Source organism: Cyprinus carpio, chromosome A15, assembly GCF_018340385.1.
Source record: "Cyprinus carpio isolate SPL01 chromosome A15, ASM1834038v1, whole genome shotgun sequence".
NCBI lineage: Eukaryota > Metazoa > Chordata > Actinopteri > Cypriniformes > Cyprinidae > Cyprinus > Cyprinus carpio.
In genome coordinates, this window is record NC_056586.1 from 8330142 (window position 1) to 8350312 (window position 20171).

At 39.0% G+C, this 20171-nt stretch overlaps 1 pseudogene; it reads left to right on the top strand.

The window, feature by feature from the left end:
- Positions 1-13408: 13408 nt before the first annotated feature.
- On the top strand, positions 13409-19224 carry LOC122147768 (annotated as a pseudogene).
- Positions 19225-20171: the final 947 nt, after the last annotated feature.

A 20171-nucleotide genomic window follows, 5' to 3' on the forward strand; every position in this document is an offset into this window, starting at 1 on the left:
TTCATTACCAACGACGCACTTTAAAACTTCCAAAATCTCCCGCATCATTATTCACACACAATTCAAGAATACACTTCCACACACACACACACACACACACACACACACACACACACACACACATTCTCCTTTGCCTTCAAAGCTTTATCTATTTTGTTTTCTTTTTGGGGTAACATTTAAATCTTTGATTCTGAACTGTTTTTTGAATATTTTGATTTTGTCTGTTTGATTATAGAAATTATTGAAGTGTTTTGCTATTTTTTTTTATTTTTTTGAGAAACAAACTCTTTACCCCATGAACTAATAATTGCTGGTACCTGATGCACCACATCACATGAGTTGATTTGTGTATATGCCTTTGATCTTCTGTAAAAGTGTTTTTTCATCTTGATATTGCACATTACAATTTGATGAAATTGAATTTTTTTTTTTTGTGTGTGATTCATTACATTGACATCTATGTGTGTGTAAATGGTGGATTTACGTCTGCCTGGCGCCCGAATTGAAGATTATTTTGATTATAAAGAAGATTATTGAAGATTATAAATTAACTTTTAAATTAATTTCCCATCGTTAGGGTACCACCGTTACATAAGTGGCGCCCGAACAGGGACTTGAACCCTGGACCCTCAGAGTGTGAATAATTTTGAATGTGAATGTAAATTTGACTTTTTGAATTTGGTACTTGAATAATGGTTGTTGGTTTTTGAAAAGTCATTTAAAGGGAAAGTTTGGAATTGAAGTGTGGAAATCCTGTTAATTTTTTTTTTTTTTTTTTTTGTGGTTGCCCCACATTCTTTATGGAACTGTATTGAATATCAAATGTTGTAATGTGTGATCTGGGACTAATTATCTTATAATTTGCTGTTCACATTTGTTTTGATTAGATTTAGGGGACAATTGCTTTACTGCTTTGCATTGTATGAAATGCGAATTACATTTGGGCAATTGAAAGGCAATGTATATCGGATACATACACTGACATACACAATATAGAATCACAACATTTTTATTTTTGATAACATTTCCTTTTGCATAATCATGGCAGAGCAGCCTTCTCCACACTCAACCTTTGTTGAGATGGACGTTCCGGATGTGGCCACCCCTAATTGGCCACCTGTGCTCCATCAAGCCCCGCAGGAATCCTATGTTCCTACCTTTTGTCATACTCCCACCCAGTTTAGTCGTATGGTGCAGCCAGAAGCCCGTGTGCAGTTTGCATCTCCACCATTAGGTGGTAGTACGCCAGCTCAAAGCTTCCCGCAGGAACAGAAAAATCCAGTGCCCATGCAATTATGCACTCCACCACATGGAATATCAACCTCAGCCATTGCTTCATCACCTTCTCCTCCATCTTCAGGAGTACAGTATGACCTGCCTGGTACTCTTCCAACACCTGGAAGAGAGATTGGTCATCTCACCACACAAGCACAAGGTAACTGGGATCAGTTGCATGATTTCATGATCAAACAAGAAAAAAGCTGTAATTGCACTCACCAAGGAACTAAAATCAAATTCGTCCAGTCATGAATGTCAGATTACCCACCTTGCCGGGAAGATTGAGGAAATCCAGCAACAACTTTCCACAACTTTAGCTACAAACAAGCAGCAAGCTGAAACTGAGTCAGACCAGACAATTAAGGCTATGAAATTTATGATGACTAAGGAACTCCAAAAGATGGAGAATACCTTAGTGTCAGAAGTGCGCTTCATGGTGCAACAGTTGCAGTCTGAGATGCAGAAGGACATTAAAGCAGTTCAACAGTACTTTCAGAGTGATTATGGTCAACTGCTGAAAGAAAGTAGTCAATTGACTTTACTCACCAACAAATTGTCCACCAACATGAAAGAACTGCAAACTAAAATAGAAGCTAAGTTGGAAAGTCAAGAAAAAAGAATCGCTGATCTGAGGGGAACAGATATTTCTTTTCACAACCCCTTACCTCAATCAACAGTAATTTCTCCAGCAGCCCCAACTACTTTTGTTAAAAGTGACCACATCAAGCTAACATTTCCTACCTTTGGAAGGTCATCTGATGACCCAGATCCTTTGTTATATATTACACGTTGTCAAGACTTCCTTGCTGTACATCCTCTAGTGGACACTGACATCTTGGCCACCTTCAGGACGGTTTTATATGGCACTGCCCGTGACTGGTGGGAGGTAGCAAGATCATCTATTACAACATGGAGGGAGTTTCAGTCTGCTTTTCTTGCTGCTTTTCTAGCTGAAGACTATGAAGATGAGTTGGCTGAATGTGTCCGCCACAGGATTCAAGGAGAAAAAGAGTCCATTAGGGATTTTGCCTTCACCTACAGAGCTCTCTGTAAAAGATGGAAACCAAGTTTAACTGAAGCAGACATAGTTAAGATGATCCTTAAAAACATTAAACCGTACCTCGCCAGCAACCTTCGTAGCCGTGTAAACACCGTGGAAGAGTTGGTTCGACTGGGTCACCAGCTGGAGAAAGACCATGAACAACAGAAGCAATTTGACAGTAAAGCTGGTTCCAAACCTGTTGTAGCACAAACTAGAGGGGTTACTTCTCCCCAACCTACCATACAATGTTGCCGGTGTAAAGGATTTCATGCACCAGGTACTTGTCCTTATTTCACTTCTCCAGCTCAACAACTACCGGTTTCAGGTCATCAGCCACACAGCAACAAAACGGAATTTCCACTCATCCAAGCAGCCTGGCCAGCCAACCAACAATTCAATAACTTTTACATCCACTGAGAATTCTCAAATACTCCCAGATAAACCCATTTCGACTATCACATCTAAAAGTACCTCTACCATTCCTAAAAATCTTGTCAGTGTACCACAACAGTTAATTGTCCCTGTCAGTGTTGGCTCGTGGAAGGGGGAAAGCTATTGTGGACACGGGTGCAAGCTATACCCTCATCCATGAGACACTCTGGAAGACCCTTGCTCAATCACCTAATGATCTCCAACCTTGGACACTGGGGCCTCTGTATTTGGCTAACGGGGAAGCCGAGGTTCCTCTTGGATGGCTGAATGTCGCAATTAACTTCCATGACCAAATGTTCACCATACCAGCTGCAGTTCTAGCACCCAAAGCTCTGGCATATGTAGTAGTTCTTGGCCTGGATTTTATTTTCTTTAGTGGCTTACAGATAAATGTAATTGATAAAATGTATACCTTCAAATCTACTCCTGATGTGGATTACCCATTTCAACCAGGTAGTGCAAGTGTACCTGTGAATAGACCCAGGAAAGGAAAGCACAAAGAGAATACCAATCAGAGTATTTCTCTCTTGAGTTCAGTTCCTCCCCCTCAACCCAAATTTACATTTAGCACAAATGACATGGACATCCAAAACTTTTTTGACAATGCTGTGAATGAAGCCCACTTACCAGCTGATGGAAAATACCAGCTACGTAAAGTCCTAGAGGCCAATCCACAAGTGTGTGCGCTCAAACCAGGTCGTACTGATGTTCTCCAACATCATATTTACCTCACTCAGCAAGTACCAATAAAGCAGCGACCATATCGTATGTCTCCGATCAAACAAGCTGTTGTGGAAAAACAACTGGAAGAGATGTTAAGTGCTGGCATTGTGGAACCTTCCCATTCATGTTGGGCCTCGCCTGTTGTTCTTGTCCCTAAAAAAGATGGGAGTCTCCGGTTTTGTGTAGACTACCGTAAGGTAAATGCCATTACAGAAAGTGACGCATACCCACTACCAAACATCACAGAGATCTTGGAATCTCTCTCTGGAGCTGCTATTTTCTCCACTATTGATTTGAATAGCAGATACTGGCAGGTGGCCATGAACCCTGAAAGTACAGCAAAAACAGCATTTATTACACCATTTGGATTATTTCAGTTTAATGTTATGCCCTTTGGTTTGAAAAATGCTCCAGCCACCTTCCAAAGATTAATGGAAACAGTTTTAGGTGAACTACGTGGTCACAATTGCTTTGTGTATAGAGATGATATTATCATCTATTCTCCAACTATTGAACAGCACTTCCTTGACATTCAGAGCATTCCCAACAAGTTGCAAAAGGCTGGTCTGACTATCAACCTTAAAAAAAGCAAATTTTGTCTGCAGGAATTAACATTCTTGGGCCATGTCGTGGGTATTCAAGGTATCTCTGCTGATCCCAACAAAGTTGAGGCTATTCGCTCTTATCCAGTCCCAAGAAACCTCAAGGAGGTCCAGCGATTCCTTGGTTTAGCCGGATGGTACCACCGGTTTGTTCCACACTTCTCCCAGATCACTGAACCCCTTAAAGGAGCCATGTGTAATGTCTGGCAAAAAAATCAAGTCATACTCCACATTCCATACCAGATGGGGGCAGTATGCCTCAATAAAGTGAATTGGTCTACTCTAGAGTAACAAACGAGAAACGGCATAGTCTCTATGCTCCGCCCCTACCTTCACAACAACCCTAGAGCCATAGCCGAAGCCTAAAGGACGTTTTGCCTCCAGAGGAACGTTGGGTGATGTCAAGTGATTTTGAAACATGACATCTTCAAGCTACTCCCCTTCACCTTTACCAGTGAATATGTTCATATTCGTTTTGTTCATATTACATTTTGAATTGTATATACACATTATTTGAATTAAATTAATTTGAGAGACAGCATTCTGTCAACATCATTGGTCAACATCAGACAGCTGATGTTGACCAAGCTAGCACCAACCAACGTAACCAGAGCTGCCAGCTCTCAAGCATTCACCGTGAGACACACGCAATTGACTCTTTTCACACGCTCTCAAAAACGTGACCGCTCTGAATATAGTGAGTGAGTGCGCGCGCGCGGCCGGGGCGCTCTCTCTCTCTCTCTCTCGGGTTCATTATCATCGAAGACATTTCAAGCTTCTTAGGTAATGTTACATTTTAGCATCAGCTTGGTAGAGACGGGCTTTGGTAGATAACAGGTGAAAACCGGATCGGATCTGTGGGTAAGTTATATCTAGCTTACTATCAAACGCAGCTACGGTTAGCCATCGCTAACATTAGCACGTTTATCGAACAGCCTTCGATACATTTCTATGTTATAACTTCCCGAAAAAAATACGCAAACATATAAAACAAACTTCTACCAAAATACTAACAGCATCTTACTTACCAATCCAAAAGAAATGTTGCAAGTTCGGAGTCGAAGCTCATTTCTTTCAAGTCCATCAGTTGTCTCCAGCGATGGAAAGCAGTGCCGATGTTTACTCTGTTTCGGCTCCTTTTCTTATCGGATTTGATTTGTGATTCCGAGCGCGTGCGAGTTATTCGTGTATTGCAGGTTGGCTGGTGGTTATGTTGCCCGCATATCGCCTCCCATGGCCGAAACTGGTATTACGACACCTGTCGGGCCGTGGCTAGTAATGCTAATGCTAATTAAGGTTGATATCTCTGCAGCACTATAACTTGACATTTTTTTAATGACATCATCGCCCTTATTTCTTCTCATTCTTTTGATGCGTGTAGGTCATTTTTTGGATATTTTTACCTCAATTTTTACACATGGCACCTTTAATGCCCTGAAGAAGAAAGGCAAAGCCTTCCAGTGGACGCCATGTTGTCAGCATGCTTTTGAACAGTTGAAAATAAGCTTGATGACACCCAAATTTACAACACCCGTTCATTGTCTACACAGACGCTAGTGAGACGGGTCTAGGCGCTGTGTTGACACAGAGGGACCAGGGGAAGGAGGAAGTCATAGCTTATGCTAGCAGAGCCTTGAACAAAGCTGAAGTAAATTACTCTGCAACGGAAAAAGAATGTTTGGCAGTGGTTTGGGCTCTGGAGAAGTGGCAGCATTATCTCGAACACAAGTTGTTTACTGTTGTTACTGACCACTCTGCATTGCAGTGGGTGATGGGGTCCACAAAGACCTCCAGTCGTTTGATCAGATGGGCTCTGCGACTGCAGAGATTTGATTTCATTGTTGAATACCGGAAGGGAAAGCTAAACGTGGCACCTGACGCGCTTTCTCGAATCCCCATCAGTGTCAGTTGCAATTTGTATGCCAGCCGCAAGGAGTCAGAAGATCTTCCAATTTCTCTGGATAAGATCTGGGAAGAACAGCACAAAGACTCAGCAATCCTGAAAATATTACAAACCATGGCAGAAGGTGATCTCAACTCGAAAGAACAATATGAGGTACTGGAAGACAAGCTTTAATCGTAAAGCTCACCTGGCTGACAACCAGCTGCATTATCGGGTGTGTGTTCCAGGTAGCCTTATTCCACAGATCCTTCAGTATTATCATGCCAGTCCCCTGAGTGGTCATGGAGGAATATTTAAGACCTATAAGAGAATTCAAGAAGTGGCTTTCTGGCCAGGAATGTGGAATGATGTTAAGCAGTGGGTAAAGAGATGCATAAAATGTCAACAACTCAAGAGTGACAATCAAAAACCTGCTGGCAAAATGCAACATCCCACTGTCACTCACCCTAATGTAATGCTGGGTGTGGACATAATGGGGCCCTTACCATGTAGTTCCAACCGAAATGAATATCTCTTAGTGTTCATTGATTACTTCACCCGTTGGGTTGAGATGTTCCCCATGAGAAATGCCACGGCCAAAACACGGTTGCTGCCATTTTCAAGAAGGAAATTCTGACCAGGTGGGGTGTGCCTGATTTCCTGTTGTCTGATAGAGGTACACAATTTGTGTCATCTGTATTCAAGGAGCTCTGCGAAAAATGGAATGTAACACCTAAACTGACTACTGCGTACCATCCTCAGACCAATATGACTTAGAGAGCCAATCGCACCCTTAAGTACATGATCGCTGCATACCTGGATGAAAATCACAACAAGTGGGATCAATATTTACCAGAGTTCAGATTTGCCATCAATTCAGCTGTCCAAGAGACCATAGGAATGACCCCTGCTGAACTGCAACTGGGAAGAAAGTTGCAGTGTCTAATGGACAAACTCCTCCAAGGTAAAAATCTCACTCCTGATGTGGCAGCCTATGATGTTGTTCATTGTTTAACTCGGCTTAAATCGAAAGCTATGGAAAACAGCAAAAAAGCTCATGTTAGACAAACACGAAATTACAACAAGCATCGACGAGAAGTAACATAAAGAACAAGACCGTGTGTGGATCAGGAACTTTCCACAGTCTAGTGCAAAAGCTAAATTTACTGCTAAACTAGCCAGCAAATGGAGAGGTCCTTACCGTATAATAAAACAGCTGGGTCCACTCAATTACCGTGTGGCACTGGAGACTACTGGGGAGGATGTCCGCACAATTCATGTGTGCAATATGAAACCGTGTTACCCGACAGCTGAAGAATTAGAGTCCCAAAGCAAGGAAAAACTCCTAAAAATGTTCCAAGACACCTCTGATGAAGAAGAGGAGTTTCAGGGATTTTAACTCTCAAATCTGCAACCATGGGTTGTTTTTCCAGGGGAGGGGGAGTGTGACGGTTTTGGAATAAACCGCACTGTTTTTTAAATATATCAAATGTAAGAGCCAATCAGGAGAAAGGTGTGAAGGATTATGAGTGGAAATAGATGAATAAAAGAGGAAGTGGAAGGAGAAGCAAAAAAAAAAAAATGGTGACGTGTTGAGTTGCAGGGAGAGGGCAGGTCGGCTGCCGAATTGCGGGTCGTTTAAATTATGTACACGCCAGTGTTGCAAAATCTACTACAGCACCGAAAGCGGAATGGTTTTACCTGCTGAACTTGTTTGATCCTGTGTGTCTGACGCCGACTGGAGAGCGTTACTTGACACGTACGACAGAGAGTTGCTTGTTCCTAGCGCTTCCGTGATTGCTGAGCTCCTGCGTTTCTGACGCCAACTGTGGAGCGTGAGTGGGTCCACGCGCTGGCATTCTGTCTTGGGTCTTTGATTTCGACGGACAAAGAGGATTAATCGCTATCCTGTCGTATTGCCTCACCGATGTCCATACAGCAGAGCGTGTTGATTCATAAAACTGCCGAGTCTAAACTCAACTCAACTCAACTCAGGTATTCATTACCAACGACGCACTTTAAAACTTCCAAACAATTCAAGAATATGCACGCGCAAAAACAAACCACACACACACACACACACACACACACACACACACACACACACATTCTCCTTTGCCTTCAAAGCTTAATCTTTTTTGTTTTCTTTTTGGGGAAACCTTTAAATCTTTGATTCTGAACTGTTTTTTGAATATTTTGATTTTGTCTGTTTGATTATAGAAATTATTGAAGTGTTTTGCTATTTTTTTTATTTTTTTGAGAAACAAACTCTTTACCCCATGAACTAATAATTGCTGGTACCTGATGCACCACATCACATGAGGTGATTTGTGTATATGCCTTTGATCTTCTAAAAGTATTTTTTTCATCTTGATATTGCACATTACAATTTGATGAAATTGAATTTTTTTTGTGTGTGTGATTCATTACATTGACATCTATGTGTGTGTAAATGGTGGATTTACGTCTGCCTGGCGCCCGAATTGAAGATTATTTTGAGAAATTAACTTTTAAATTAATTTCCCATCGTTAGGGTACCACCGTTACAGTTGCATGTGTAATTCTATCACAAAAGCTTATGTCCTGTCGCTGTTCTTTTTACCTCCCACAGTATCAGAAGAACTCAGTCAGTCTCAGCCCAGTGATGAAACTGGTGACGACGAGACAGGGCTAGGAGGAGAAACCACAGCTAAAATCACAGGTGTGCACATTGCACAATGTTATTTATGAGTGCAACAGGGTAGACTGTAGTTCATGAGCAAAATGTAATATTGCAGAAGTGCATTGCTGAACATTTTTCATTAATGCACTTCTATTTTTCATCAATGCACTTCTGCAATATTATATTTTGCTCATAAAATGTGAAATGAATGAATGTAGCATATGGAGAGATATAGGTAAAGGTGTGCTGTAGTAGAAAAAAATCTGAATTGTGTTCTATCATAACATCATTATGGTCAATTACTCTCAAACAACTATTGTTTAAATATTGTGTTACTCAATGAGGTTACATTTAACTATGTAGTAGTAGTACTGTTGATGATAGCTTTTTTATTTTATATCATTTAAAGCAGATGTAGATGAAGATGATCTGTCAAGCAGTGCAAGGGACAGAGACGTTTCTACCTCAGGGTCCAGAATAGAGAAAGAAACAGCTGAGGACTTTGAAAGCGTAGAGACTGAAAAATACAAAAAGAATACAGAAAGAAAACAGACTAAAACAACACAGAAAAAATAAAGACTAAAACACTAAAAAATGATACAAAAATACAGACAGACTGAAACAGCTGAGATGAATACAGAAAGACTAGAGACTAAAACAGGAGAGAATGATACAGAAAGAGTAGAGACTGAAACAGGAGAGAAGGATACAGAAAGATTAGAGACTGAAACAGGAGAGAATATGGAAGGAAACAGAAAAGATCATGAAGTGAATATGGAAAGCTTTGATTACTTGATTACCAGTCCAAAGACCTCAGTTTATTTTTGCAGTTCCACCCCCAACAAACCCCAAAAAGATCCCTACCAAATATTTTTTACACAAAAGATGGGCTCAATCGTAAGTGGCTGACATATTGTGAAGCAAATCATGCACTTTAGGGGAAGTCGTAGGCTAGTGGTTAGAGAGTTTGACTCCTAACCCTAAGGTTGTGGGTTACATCGACAACAAGTGAAAATTAAACGGCAAGTGATGGAGCGTGTTGTTAATGCCGTGAAAGTGTGCGGAAAGTGTGGTCTCAGCTACAGGGGATCAAAATCAGAATCTGCCTACACCCTTGAAGATAACACTATTGACCATGGCAACTTCTTAGAATTGATACTTTTCCTGAGTAGATATGACTCCTGCATGCAACAGCATGAAAAAAGTAAGAAACAACATGAGGCTGGGGGGAAAGGCAGAGGATCACTAGTCACCCTGCTCTCAAAAGACACAGTGAACAAAGTCATTACAATTATCGGCCAGTTAATTAAAGAAACAGTTGCTAATGAAGTCAGAACAGCAGGGATGTTTTCTGTCCAAATTGACACCACACAGGACATAACATCCAATGATCAGTGCTCTGTCATCCTCAGATATGTGACAGATGCAATTCATGAGCGATTGGCTGCTGTGGTTGACTGCGAGGCCTCTACTGGGCAGTATTTTGTGGAACTGCTGAAAAAAATTCTGAAAAAAACACAAACTAGATATAACATGTTGTGTATGCAGTGCAACGGATGTTGCAGCCAACATGCAGGGCCAGTACAAAGGTTTTTCTGCCTTTCTCAGTGAGCAGGCCCCTAACCAAATTCATGTGTGGTGCAATGCACACATTCTGAACTTAGTGTTGTTGGAAACAACAGGCATTGTACTACAGAGTGCATCACTGTTCGGTTTACTAAATGATGTTGCTGTCTTCCTACATGAGTCGTATAAATGGATGCAGAAGTGGCACGAGATAACTGCAGAATCTGGGAACCGTCAAAGTAGACTTTGTCCAATTGGGCAAACATGCTGGGGGGGAAAAAGGATGCTGCTCTGAGAAAGGTGTTTGGGTGTTTTGGAAAGCCTGAAAGTGCCATGTTCATTGACCTGATCTTGACATTAGCAGCAATCGTATAGGACAAAACAATGCAGTCAACTGCTAGGGTTAAGGCTACAGGATTCATGGAGGGCCTCCTGAAATACGAGACCATTCTCACAGCTCAAACTTTTCTTCGTGTTTTTGAGCACACTGGACCCTTATCAAAATATCTCCAGACAAGCGGAATGGATCTACTCACAGCACAGCGTCTGGTTGTGGGCACGGCAGATGGCTTAAAGAAGTGTGTGAGGGATTTCAGTGGGGCCCAAAAAGCTGCGAGCCAATTTGTGGAGTTGGCCAATGGCGAGCTTCTGGAAAAGGACTGTGAGATGGTGGTGCAGGTGGCCCTACCTGAAAAACGGGTGAGAAAGAAGAAGACCATGCCACGAGAGTTGGCAGAAGATGAACCACTTGCAGCAGCTGAGAGAGACTTTGAGGTCAGAGTTTATAATGTAATAATGGACACTGTGACGGAGAGTATTCACCAGTGCTTTGCTGCAAGTGGAAAACTCTGCACTGATTTTGCCTGCCTTGACCCAAAAAACTTCCCTGAGTTAAGGGACAGGGGTCTCGTTCGATCAGCAATGCAGAACCTCAGCAACTGTTTGCTGAAATTCGATTCAAGGGCCACTGCTGGCACTTTGCAGGCTGAGCTGTTAAGCCTTGCCAGACAGTGGAAAAGATTGAAACTGTCCCCTCTGAAAGAACACCAGGTGAGGACATACACAGCGGATGATGCATCTGAAGGCAGTGGTAATGAAGACACACATGATGTGGAAGGGCCAGAGCTGGTTAATAAGAATGTCTGTATGTGTAAAAACTGTGCCATTTGTGTGTATCTTGTCCTGGCACAATACAATCTGTTGACAGATGCATACCATGTCATTGGACTGGCCTACAAATTTCTGTTGACATTATCGACCACTCAAGTGGCCTGCGAGAGGAGCTTTCCCACCATTAAGTTTGTTAAAAACAGACTTAGAAGCACTCTAACACAAGAGCACTTGGAAGCCTTTATGCTTATGGCAACAGAGAAAGACATTCTGATGTCCTTGGACTCTGATGGGGTTATAAACAAGGTTGCAGAGACCAGTGACCTACTGCGACGGCAACTCATGTTTTGAGGGAGTGTGTGTGTGTGTGTGTGTGTGTGTGAGAGAGAGAGAGAGAGAGACAGAGAGAGTGTAAGAGAGAGAAAGAGTGTGTGTGTGTGTGTGTGTGTGTGTGTGTGTGTGTGTGTGTGTGTGAGAGAGAGAGAGAGGGAGTGTGTGTGTGTGTGTGTGTGTGTGTGTGTGTGTGTACACTCACAGTGCTACAATGCCCAATACCACTTATGTTTGTGTATAGTCAAAGCATCTATATTAGCAACTTTTAAATGGCCTGTTTAGGTCTGTTCTAAACATGCAAACATGCACATAGCAAAATCCCTTTGGGGAAAAACGTGTCTGTCATTTATTTTTTTCTGCTATTATTGTATGTTGTTGTTGACTTCAAGATCTTTTAAATAATAATTATTACACTTGGTATTTCATGTTGTTGTGCAGTCATTTTATTGTAATTTTAGATTTCAGCATTTGCTTATTTACAGGGAACCATTTTCATGAAACCTACAAAAACTTCACTGTTCACTATAATCTACAACGTCAACACGCATTTGTGTAGTGGCATCTAGTGGTGAGATTGCAGATTGCAGGGTATTAACTCCGTAGAACGCATAGAACAAAACCTAAAACATGACGTGGCGTTGTCAAGGTAGCAATTTCACCAGATCTTAACAAATCAATCTAACCATAGATGTGGCCAGTAGCGGTGGCTTACTTAATATATATAAAATAATTTTGCAAGGGTTCTATGACGTTAGTAGTATATTTTTTTAGCAATTTTTTAATTTTTTTTTGGGCTGGTGGTCTACGAAATTTCCCGGTAGATTTTTTGGTCCCACTCCGCCCCGGTGATTGGTCATAAAATAATCTAGCATTTCCGAGGTTCATGTCAATCAGGCCACCAACCAAGTCAACAATATCGCTGTAAATGAAGTGTCCCCAACTAAGCAAGCCAGAGGCGACAGCGGCAAGGAATCAAAACTCCATCAGTAACAGAATGGAGAAAAAACCTTGGGAGAAACCAGGCTCAGTCGGGGGGCCAGTTTTCTTCTGGCCAGTCGAAACCAGCAGTTCAGTTCCAGGCTGCAGCAAAGTCAGATTGTGCAGAAGAATCATCTGTTTCCTGTGGTCTTGTCCCGGTGGTCGTCTGAGACAAGGTCTTTAAAGGGGATCTGTCTCTGGGGCTCATCTAGTTGGTATATTGAAGTATACAGTGATCTCTGTGACAAGTGTCTGTCAGTATAATTATAAAGGGTTTAAAATAATTAAAAGAGGTATCCTGAAGGCTTAGCCCACTTTATAAGAGGTTTAAAAGGGGTTTGTTGGGAGAACAGAAAATTATTATTGAATGTGGTATCCTGAAGGCTTAGCCCACTGTTCAGGTACAATGGGCCAAAATAATAATTTTTATTTCAACTCTTCACTGTGCATTCAGTTTATGTAAACATAGTTGTTATATATTGTATATATATTTATTGTATGTATATATGTATATATATATATATATATATATATATATATATATATATATATATATATATATATATATATATATATATATAATATATATATATATATATATATATATATATATATATATATATATATATATATATATATATATATATATATAGTAGTTATTTCTTTTTAAAGAAAATTCAAAGGCGAATTTACTTACAGCTGTGATACTACACAAGGGACAGGGCCCCATTTTGGAATTCCCTCCTTGCTCCCTCACATGAACTAATATAATATTCATGAGTCAAATCCACATACATGACGTAACGTCCCCTCCCACATTTTCTCGCCTCTTTTGTACCATCATGGCGGCAGCCGGGAGATATAACCGCATGGCAGCGTCTCAACCGGGGTTTTTGCCTCTTAAATCGAATCTGGATGGCAACTTTTCGTATTTCAAACGGCGAAAGCGGGTGAACAAAAATAAGAAAAAGAACTGGAATAAATTCCGTGATATCCAGGATGTTGAGGAGTTTCTGGATGATGTACAGCTTCAGGAGAGAGCCACAGGGTGAGCGTATTAAAGAAAAGAAATATAGAAATTATTAGTATTTATGTCTTATAGCATATACATGGTATGCTTTATTCCAGTACTCTATATACAATACCCTAATTTTGGCAGTATGTGGTTGTGTACAACATGATGTGTTGATGAGCGTCACGTGGCTGGTATTTAACATTAGTTAGTAACGTTACATTGTTTAGAGTCATAAAGTTTGTTTTGCATTAATATCGTTGAAGTTTAGAGTACCCTTATAACATTTCCCTGTAGTAAAGGGCATAATATTAATGTTTCATCGATTGCTTCGTGTGGGGGTTTGAACCTACAAGCTTTCAGTTAACAGCATTAATTATAAACACTAGGCTACACCACCTCATTGGTTCATGATGCAGTCAGCTAAGAGATTCTAAACAAACACTGACTGATTGTTTTGTCTTCTTTCTTCATTCATGTGGGTTGATATCTGAAAAAAACAGATGACTTTCTCTTCTTTGTGGACACTGGTGAAACAGATGGAAAAGATACACAACCACGTAAGTGTAAAACCTCTTCTCTTTATATACTAAGTAATCGTTTTTTTTCCCTGTGCAATCCATAACTGCTATTCTTTTTATTAGAGACGACAGTCAAGAAAGGTAAAAACTTGAAACCTTTGTGGATAGATCTAATTCTTCAGCTGGATTCCCACATACCTGGCCTAAAAAAGTGAGTACAGTACGACTCTGCTGCCTGTAAGATCTACATTCAGTGATTGTAACATGCTCTTCTCAAGGGAGCTTCTGCTCACTGATGATCTCATCCTTGCGCTCCCAGTATTTCTTTGGGAATGTGAAGATAAACCAATAGGACTTGGAGGGCTGTTGTGTGAACGGCCTTCCAGGATCTGAGGGCATTTTCTCAAAATTTGGTTTGAGATAGTTTTTTTGGTGTTTCATTTATTTATTTATTTTCTTTTGTCCAATGTCATTTAATCTAGGCAACAGGGTGATGAAATAACGGTGAAATAATATATTGCAATTAAATAACCGCATATGAGACATGCACGCAATTGCTGAAATGAAATTAACTTTCGTATGAAATAGCTGAAGCCGTGTCAATACTGATTATTAGTTTGGAGATTAATATTCAATTATAAGCATATCACGTCTTCGCTGTAGATTTAAAAGTCAATTTTATTTTTTATTCTATTTTATTTTCACTTTTCACTATGCTTTTATTTCAGCACAGCTTTACAGAAAATGATGGTGTTAAAATCTTAATGCCTTATAGTCACATTTAGCAGATTAGAGCTGGGCTGTAGTAATTTACATTTTGCGGCAACATAAACAGTCAAGCAGTTGAAATTTGCTATATAGTAAATATCACTTTACTTGAATACTTATACTTACAGTACATATATTACTTTATATAGGGTCCTGTGCAATGATCTAGACAAGCACGTAGCCAAAATTTGCTATATTGCATATATTACTCTGCGTTATATACTGTAATTATATATGCAGGTAAAGTTGGATATTCTATATATCAACAATATATCTCTAAGCGATAATTTATTTTATATTTTGTGGTGATATAAGGAATCAATTGAGATTTGCTACAAAAGTGGTGTTAAATGTTAAGGAAAATAGTTCAGAACTGGATAGCTGGAATTTATTCTGCACCACATATCAGGATAATTTGATAATCTCCAACCCCATTTTTACATGACCTCAATTCTCCTAATGTCCTTTTAGTGTCTTGGCGTTCCAGCAGCCCAGTGCTAAAAAGCAGCGGCGCATATCAGAGAAAGCAGCTAAGTTGGCAGCCCTGGGTGTGTTGCCAGCTTCGGAACTCGGAAGGGCTGCAGCCGCCTCTGGGGTGTCAGGTAAAGAACATCCAGTGGCCAATAATAATCCAGATAGAGCTTTTTATGGCCTGTGGAGTGCAGGCAGTGAGTAGAGTCAGTCTTTACACTTTCTCTTGTGATGTGATGTACGCAAGTGGTATAATTTCACTCAGTGTCTTCTCGATGTCCAACAGCACCAGAAGCAGCTGATCCCTACTACCTTGAACAGACTTAAGAAAAAGCTTCTCAAGGTGAGAACAGTGTGTTCTTTTTGATTGTGATCATTCACAAATATTTTGACAATGAATGTAGCTAGTGCTTGGCCAATATATCAGCCAATATTTGGCATTTTTTAAATTATCGATGTCATCTGGTAAAATTTTTATTTTGACCAATAAATGTTGTGAGCAGGATTTTGACAGCACTGAGAACTCCAGTGCCTGAGCGGAAGCATACAAGGAGTCCGTTCCTGCTAAAAAATACTATACTAGGAGGATTACAGAATCAAGAAGTATCTATCTAAAGTAGAAATGGTCATCTTTCAGATTTATTTCAAATGTTAATTATCAATTTTCTTCTAATTGATTCACTTCAAAACTGTTTCTCATTAAGTTAATATTATGTGAAAAATCAATTTCATTGCAGCAGTTATTACGCATATATTATTCACTATCTTTAGTAGTGATGTGATATACATTGACTTTATATTGACCAGCAGCCACCTTGTCCTCTGTGGTATAGACATCGGCAATCAAAAAATCCATATCAGTCAACCACTACATTTAATTTTTCTCTACTTTTTAAAGTGACCAGAGAGACTAAATGAGGAACCTTCGTTTCTTCCTGCGATTGAAGTTATCGCTCCCGAAGGTTCATACAACCCAGACCTTTTTCTTTTTTTTTTTTACTAGCTAAAATGCTACCTGTTTCAGCTACACAAAGCTTATTGTATCAAAAACACAGGGGTGCTCTGATTGATCAGCTACAGATCGCTATCAGCCGTTAATCGCTTTGGGAAGTTTGATTGGCGGTCTCTATAAAGGCTGATCTATAAACGCTCTCTCTTTACATCTCAAAATGTGCAAATGGCTTCAAATCATGGCTATAAGCAAGCCTCACAGTGGACACAGGAATTGTTACTTGCACAATCGAGGCAGTGCTGCATCGTCACTAAAGTTTATCATTTGCATTTCTTTTTAAATCTTGCCAGTGTTTAAACCATTCTGCACTCGTGCACTCTCCTAGAGAAGGAGGGCTCATGCACACACATAAAGCCACCTCACATACAGCTCATGAAATCAGGTAAAAACAAAAATTAATCAACAAACAAACAATTGAACAATCACAAAAAAAAAAAATTCCATCACCAAACACTAAAATTAAAATCAACCCAAGAATGAAATTACACCCCCAATGTATCACTATAAATAATTGTACATGATAAAAAGAAGGTTTCAAAAAGATCGGTATCATTGATCGTATCGGCAGATACTGCTTCCTGTGATTGGTGATCGGCTCCAAATATCCTGATCGGAGCACCCTTACAAAACCAGTCTGGTTTGATAATCACAATGAGTAAATCAATGTATGCATTTTTCTAGGACCTGTTTCGTGAGGCCTATGAGGTGGAAGTCAAGAAGCTGAAAGCGGAAACAGGTGGGGTCACATTAGCAAAAGTTAGCAAGATAAAAAATGTCTATTGTAAATATTGTAGTGATGTATGAAGCACAACTCGCACAGAAGTCACTTTCAAACCAAACAACTTTGCAGCAAATTTTCATGAGCAGCTGAATCTGATGTGAGATCCCTGAGTGAAACAAATGGATCCTGCCTGCAAAAATTCGTAGAACAACAGTAAATGTGACCAGATTTTTACCATGACTAGGCATGACATAACGGTCTCATGTAACTTTTCTGTCCTAACCAAAAGGTTTGCAGTCTATGATGATAATTGCATTTGCAAAAATGTGTGATATTCAGCAAAAAATACTGTATCTCACAGTGTAATGCAGTCAGATTGTTTTCTGTGTGAAGAACGAATCAAGCATTGCAGGTGTTATTTTTAACATCTTTCTCAAATCAAAATGACAAAATACATTGGACTTTTATTTAAATTTATATATTTGAATATAATGTATAATTAATTTCTAATAAAATTATAAAAAAAACACATACATCACACAAAAATCATATGAAATTTTTTTGTGATATTTAATATTTATATTTATATATGTAAATTTTTATTTTTAATATTATTTTTTATTTATTTTTTCCAAATAAGGCCAAATATTACATAATATTTACACCCAGGATGTGATATAACTTGAACCATTTTTAAACAATGCTTGTCAAAAATAATCTTGTAACAACATTTTCTCTGTTGTCCTACAATTTAAGTTGACTGCATTCATCAAACCTTCAGACTTAACTATTGAATCATTTTATTTTGTATGAGGGAATAAATGTTGGCAGTTTGTACAGTTAACAATCCATTTCATTTTTCCCTGAATTGATTTTTCTCAATTCAGTTCACTTGGGAATACATCGGTTCTAATGTAAATAGGTCTGTTTTAATATTTAATAAACTATTTAATAATATTTCATTTATATTGCCGTTTTTACTTTATTTTTGATCAAATAAATGCAGCCTTGGTGAGCAGAAGAGATTTTTTTCCAAGTCATTAATAGTTGTAATGTTTCTCATTTTTTGGCAGGTACTTTAATAATAACAATTATTAATTATTAACAATTATTAATAATTACTGCTTTTATTATTGTATTATATTATTGTCATGATTATTAAACACTTTTTATTTGTACAGGACAATAGTATCTATTATTACAAAAGATATATCTTTAACTGTGATAAATATCTATTTTTAAAAATAAGTGCGGGGGGGCGTGGTCAGATTTTCCTGCTTTTGTCTCTAGGTGACCACATGCCTGTTAATTACCTACATAAATTTTTCAAATCAATTTCCAAAGAGTGTTCACACATCCAGTGGAAACAGACTGAACTTAAAAAATCTGAGTAATTTGACAATTATTTGGCCTCTCCAAGTACACGGTTTTCTGACGATTACTGACACTTTGTTGGAAAAGAGCAGATATTGTCTTTCTTTAAAGGGTTGTTTAGGATTGTCTATTCCTGTACCATATTCTTGCCCTGCATAAAAAGCTAGCTAACAAAAACACAAAGGGTGATGAAGTTGTAACCTCCCATTCTTTTGACTGGAATTAAAAGAGTCTTTTTTTTTCGTATTTTCCGTAGGTTCCAGGCACCTGATCTAGATGTTCAGTTAGCAATGAACTTGCCAGCTCTCTTTGCAGTCTAAAGGTATGTTTTACTGTGCCTGTGTTGAGCTGTTACTGAGTTGCAGTTGCGTTATTTGTAATAATGTGTGTTTCTTTGTCATGCAGCCAGAGGGCAGCATCCTAAAAGACATATTTAAGAGTTTACAGAGGAGAAACATTAGTGAGGCCAGAGAAAGATCCGAGTAAGTTCAGTGTTTTACTGCCTTATTTGTATAAAATCAATGAAGATGTTAAAGTGGTGCTTTCTGTTTAATTTCCATTTGTGTGTCCATTTTCTTTTTCTTCTTTCAGGTGTAAGAGGAAGTACAAGCTGAAGTACTCTGAGAAGAGGGCCTTCAGGGAGATACAGTGACCGCACATTTATGTGTTTCCTTTCAGTCCTCCAGCAAATGATGGTGTGCTATTCATGTTGCAATAAAAAAATTATTTCAACAGCCTCTTGTCTCAACGGTGTTTCATGTTGTTGCAAAGCAGCAATTATGCTTTAGTTCCCCCATTCAGCAAGCCAATAAAATATGAAGATGATGGAGAAAAAAAAAAAAAAAACTTTACAGGACCCATTCTCCCATCCCCCTCTGGAAAGGCACAAAGTACAATAAAAGTATCGTGTATGCCAAATATTTTCCAGTAGCATCTTGTGTGCAATACTAATCACATGTTCAGTGTATATTTTTTGTATATCTGACATTTATGAAATCAATATTGTATTGATTATGTAATGTATTTTTTTTTTTAGTTTAGTTGTAGTGAATGCGCTCAGTTAAAACTAAACAGCATACCATCTTACATGCACAGCTGCATATTGGTTGTGGTTGTTACTCCAGGCACTGCCTAATCCAGGTCTCTTGCCTGCCAAACAGTCTTAAATTAAGCTCATTAGTGTTTTTTAGGGACAGTTAACCCCAAAATTAAAAATTTGCAAAGGTAAGGATTTAAACAAATTTGACCCTTTCGTGATTTAAAGGGACAGTTAACCCCAAAATGAAAATTTTATGTTTATCTGCTTACCCCCAGAGCATCCAAGATGTAGGTGACTGTTTCTTCAGTAGAACACAAATTATATATATATATATATTTTTTTAACTTCAGCCGTTGCAGTCTCTCAGCCATACAATGCTTGGCAATGGTAACAGAATCTATGAGACGAAAAAAAAAAAAAAACCATGCACAGAAAAATCCAAATTAAATCCTGCGGCTGGTAACGATACATTAATGTGTAAAGACACAAGACAATTGGTCTGTGCAAGAAACTGAAAATTATTTTTACCTCTGATTCACGCAATGTCCGAACTGTTAGAACTCTTGTGAACGCTTTACAAAAACTATATAAATGCTGTTCAGTTTCTTGCACAGACTGATTGTTTTGTGTCTTTACACATCAATG